We start from the raw sequence: 5,686 nt of genomic DNA on the forward strand, positions 1-5,686 counted from the left end.
TCTTACTGACACTATTTCTATTTTTAAAAGATTTATTTATTTTATATGAGTACAGTGTAATTGACTTCAGACACACCGGAAGAGGGTATTGGATCCAATTATAGATGGTTGTGAGCCACCTTGTGGTTGCCGGGAATTGAACTCAGGACCTCTGGAAGAGCAGTCAGTGCTCTTAACCATTGAGCCATCTTTCCAGCCCCAACACTATTTCTAATATAATGAGTACAACTTTTCTTTTCAATTTTAACCTTAATTTTTCCTTTATACAAAGGAGTTTTGCCTTTGTATATACACACCATATGCATGTAGTGATCACAAAAGCCAGAAGAAGGTGTCAGATCCTCTGGGACTGTAGTTACAGTTATGAGCTGCCATGTGGGTGCTGGGAATGAAAACCCAGGTCCTCTGGAAGAGCAGTTGGTTCTGTTAACTATTAAACCATTTCTCAGGGCCCAAGAACAGCTTTTGGTAAAAACAAATCTGCTAGCTTATGACATGGATCATTAGATAAATTTCAGGCTGCCAGTCCTGAGCCCTAAGGCCCACAAAGAGGAAGTAAAGAATCGATTCTATAGGTTGTTGTCTGACCCTCATACATGTAACAAGGTATATGTGCACACCTATACACATACACACACACAAATACAAATAAATGTGATAAAAATTTTAAGAATTTAAGGTTTGTTATTGCTTGTCACCAAATTAACTGTACGTGTTCACTTGTCCGTTATGATCTGTCATTTCACAAAGTTCATCTTTGAAAAGAATCACTGTGTGCAGATAGACACCACACAATGCTGATAAAAATCTAAGCATTAACTTGGCATTTAACCGTCGTACCCTTTGACATGAGGATGCCGGTTACTGAAGGTCCGGTTCAGACTCCTTTATTTCCTTGACATCAACCTACAGCTGAGGTCAAGAGAAGGCTTTGGCTGGAAACAACTTGTGGCCCAGAGAAAAGCAGAGAAAAGTAGGGTTGATGAAGCTAAAAACCACAATCGCATCATGCCAGAGGTAGGCCATGGTGTAGAAGTTTCAAATGTTTCAGTTCAGAGATTTCAGTTGGTTTTAGGTTATGAAACCCAAGGCTGAAAGTGCAGCTGCAGGAGAGTGCTCTCCGCAACAGGATGTGGTCGGCGGGGGCTAAAACTAAGACAAAATGAAGTCACGTTTTTTGGGGGCAGCTCAGTAACAGACATATGTCATTTAGTGTGAATAAACAAGTTGTGAAGAACATTAGGATTCTCATAGATTTTGTATGACACTGAGATCCACTGTTAATTTCTGGTGCATTGTAATAAAACGGTTCCTTTTTATTTTAGACTTCTTTTTTTTTTTTTCAGAACTACACATTAAATACTTAAAAATGATGGGACATAGCAGCTAAGATTTTCAGTAAAAAAACAAACAAACAAACAAACAAACAAACAAGCAAACAAACAGAACAGGAAAGCATGGTTCCTGGCAAAGGCATGTGTGAAAGACTGATTGGCCTGGAGTGGGTAATGATAGAAACCTCAGCGTTCACCAAAATAGTTTATATTGTTCTCTTTAGTTTTGCCTAATGATAGACATCTTCAACCAGAGGTTAGATCAAAGTTCAATTGCAGTCTTAAGTTTAGCCTAAACGACAGACTTTCCTTTGTATTTGCATTACTTTGTACTGTAAAAACTTGCTCTGAGTAGTAGAGGTGCCCTTAAGGTCCCAGCAACTCTGGCGCCTCAGTGCTGACATCAGGCTGTTTCCTGTTTCTAACAATATTTCTATTGTGATAAAACACCCTGACCAAAAAGCAACTTAGGCAGGAGAGGTATTATTTCGCTTACATTTCACAAACAAAGGTATATACACCATGCTAATGACAGGTCCTCAGGTTTTTTGTGGGTGACTGCTTTAAGTTCCAAAAAGGCTTATTGTGTGATCACACATTTATTGGAAATAATGGCAATTATGGGGATACCTGCACAAATTAAAACTGACAGCGCTCCTGCATATGTATCCAATAAGATGAAGCAACTCTTTGCATATTACAATATAAAGCATGTTATCAGTACACCCATAATCCCACAGGACTGACAGTTATAGAAAGAGCCAATCATACCTTAAAAGAGATGCTGAACGGGAGAGTAACCCTTCCCCTTTGCCCCCCAGGACGGACATGCTTTCTTAACTCAATTTTCTTACTGTTGGTTAAAAAGAAAGAACAGATCAGTGGCGTGTGACGGCGAGATGTCTCACAGGAAATTTTCAGCTCCTAGGCATGGGTCCTTGGGCTTCTTGCCTCGGAAATGAAGCAGCCGGCATCGTGGGAAAGTGAAGAGCTTCCCCAAGGATGACCCTTCCAAGCCTGTACACCTCACAACCTTTCTAGGGTACAAGGCTGGCAAGACCCACATCATCCGGGAAGTTGACAGGCCAGGATCTAAGGTGAACTAGAAAGAAGTTGTGGAGGCTGTGACCATTGCAGAAACCCCACCCATGGTGGTTGTGGGCATTGTGGGATATGTAGAAACCCCACGAGGCCTCCGGACCTTCAAGACTGTATTTGCTGAGTATATCAGCGATGAGTGCAAGAGGCGTTTCTGTAAGAACTGGCACACATCTAAGAAGAAGGCTTTCACCAAATACTGTAAGAAATGGCAGGATGACACGGGTAAGAAGCAGCTGGAAAAGGACTTCAACCGCATGAAGAAGTACTGCCGGGTCATCCGCATAACTGCCCTCGCTCAGGTGCGTCTGCTTCCTCTGCGCCAGAAGAAGGCACATTTGATGGAGATCCAGCTGAATGGGGGCACTGTGGCTGAGAAGCTGGACTGGGCCCGAGAGGCTGGAGCAGCAGGTTCCTGTGAACCAGGTGTTCGGGCAGGATGAGATGATTGACGTCATCGGAGTGACAAAAGGCAAAGGGTACAAAGGGGTGACCGGTCGTTGGCATTCAAAGAAACTGCCTCGAAAGACCCATCAAGGTCTGTGCAAAGTTGCCTGTATTGGAGCCTGGCATCCTGCCCGTGTAGCCTTCTCTGTGGCTCGTGCTGGGCAGAAAGGCTACCGTCACCGAACAGAGATTAACAAGAAGATTTACAAGATTGGTCAAGGCTACCTCATCAAGGATTGTAAACTGATCAAGCACAACGCATCTACTGACCATGACCTGTCTGACAAGAACATCAACCCACTGGGTGGCTTTGTGCATTATGGTGAGGTGACCAATGACTTCATTGTGCTCAAAGGATGTGTGGTGGGAACCAAGAAGCGAGTGCTTACTCTTCGAAAGTCCTTGCTGGTCCAGACCAAACATCGGGCTCTGGAGAAGATTGACTTGAAGTCCATCGACACCACCTCCAAATTTGGCCATGGTCGTTTCCAGACCATGGAGGAGAAGAAAGCCTTCATGGGACCACTCAAGAAAGATCACATTGCCAAGGAGAAAGGTGCTTAATGCCAGGAGTACTTTGTGCAGCCGGTGGGGTCTCATCAATAAAATGTTTCCAAGAAAGAAAGAAAGAAAGAAAGAAAGAAAGAAAGAGGGAGGGAGGGAGGGAGGGAGGGAGGGAGGGAGGGAGGGAGGAAGGAAGGAGGGAAAGAAAGAAAGAATAGCAGCTGAGAGAGACTGGATTACCAAATATTAGTCCCCATATCCATAAGGATATGTTGACATTAGAATGGAAGCCTGCAATAGTGTTAAAATGGCAACATGGTTATACTTATGTATCTACAGGGAACTGAAAAAATATGGTTACCAATGAAACTTATAAAGATTAGATCTGACCAGGTAAAACCTTTTATTTTTATTTTTTTTTAAATTCACCAAGATGAGAGAAACAGTTTTTTTTTTAAGTTTATTTATTTATTGTATATAAGTACACTATAGTGTACTTCAGACACACCAGAAGAGGGCATCAGATCCCATTACAAATGGTTGTGAGCCACCATGTGGTTGCTGGGAATTGAACTCAGGACCTCTGGAAGAGTGCTCTTAATCACTGAGCCATCTCTTCAACCCCAGAAAACCCTTTTATGAGCTGAAACATGACTGTCTTCACAAAGTAAATAGCCCTGGTGATTCACTCCTGTAGACTGTCTCAGTTACTGATTTTTCCAAAATATGAATGCACACACATCAACTTCAAAAAAGCTGGCCTAAATAATTGACCACACAGAGACTTGACAGACAATACATAGACCAGACAGACAACACCTGGACTGGACAAACAACACTGAAACTGGACAATGCAGAAACTGGGCAATAAATGCTACAGCTAGCTTTTTAAAGACTAATCATTTTTCACCTTTGGAGTCCCAGACAGGAATTCTTTACTCCAATTCAGCAGGAAGCAAATATATATATAAGGTCATATATATAATGTCACCCTGATCCCTTAAGTCAGGGTGGATGGTTTTGGTTGTTTGATGTGTTATGGTTTGTTTTCATTTAGGGTGGAAAGTTGTTTTGCTTAATTATTGTATAGTGACAGGAATTTAAGGTTGTTTTGTTCAACTATTGTTTGATTAGCTTGTGCATAAACTTTTTGTCTATGATGTGATATAAAGTTGTAGTTTTATGGTTCTTATAACTGTTTGTATTGTGTGCAAATTGGTAATGTTAGGGGAAAAGACAAAATTTTAAACAGAAGGGGGATATGAAGAGGAAATTTCTGGTTTCTTTGCAGACTCAGTTTTGTCATGTGATGTTTTTCTGGAAACTGTCTTTTGAGAGGATGTTTTTGCTGAAGCAGACTCATAAGATGTTTTGTTGAGAACAGACATGTGTTGTTTTTCTGGAAGCAGCCTGGGAAAAGAGTATGTGGTGTTTTGATAGAGTGGACACTTGAGGAACACATGATGGTTGGAAAGGGTATAAATATAACCCAACAAACAGTGGAGACTGCTGTATGGTATTGGTTCACCTTGCCACTCGTTGCCGGTCATTGTTTGTAGTGACTTCATAGAGAGAAATGCCAAAGACTTCTGGTGGTGTTCCAGAAGCTTCTGCAGACTTGATTGGCAGAGCCTTTCGGTTTCTTCTGAATTGAACTGCTGTTGCTGATTTGTGTGAAATGAACTGCTGATATCCTGACAACACAGATTGGATTTGCTCCAGGGAATTTCTCAGCAGGTCCACATCCTCCTATGCCCTACTTTTCCTTTCTACTTCCTCCGGTGGGTGGTGGGTTATAAGGAAGGTCACAGCATTTAAGAACCCTTATTAAAAGCAGTTTAAAAAAACCATAAGCCTCCAGATGTATTATTTTGCTTACACTTCTACATAGTAGTCCATCTTTGAAGGAAGTCAGGACAGGAACTCAAGGCCAGACCTGGAGGCCGATACCATGGAGGATTGTTGCTTACTAAGCCTTTTGTCCATGCTCATTCCCTTCCCCTTACCCAGTCTCTCTCTGTGGCTCTCTCTGTCTTTCTCTGTCTGTCTGTCTGTCTGTCTACCTCTCTCTCTTTCTTTTTCTCTCTCTCTCCCTTCCCTCCCCCTTCCTTTTTTACTTGTTTTATATTTATTTTACACTGGCCTTGATGGCTCACACCTTTAACCCCAGTATATGAGAGACAGAGGCAAGTAGATCTCTGAATTTTAGGCCTACAGAGCAAGTTCTAGGAGTGACAAGGATATTAAAAAAAAAACGAACAAACATCTATGTTACTATTTTATGTGTGTGTTTTGTCTGCATG

The 5,686-nt window shown here is 41.8% G+C and overlaps 1 pseudogene across 1 annotated transcript; it reads left to right on the plus strand.

Annotated features, from left to right (window-relative positions):
* The first annotated feature begins 2,233 nt into the window (after positions 1-2,233).
* Positions 2,234-3,443, plus strand: LOC308422515 (large ribosomal subunit protein uL3-like; annotated as a pseudogene). The gene has a single exon. The product of its transcript is annotated as a large ribosomal subunit protein uL3-like (transcript).
* The last annotated feature ends 2,243 nt before the right edge of the window (positions 3,444-5,686 follow it).

The sequence above is a fragment of the Micromys minutus genome (genome assembly GCF_963924665.1).
Source record: "Micromys minutus genome assembly, chromosome: 7".
Lineage (NCBI taxonomy): Eukaryota > Metazoa > Chordata > Mammalia > Rodentia > Muridae > Micromys > Micromys minutus.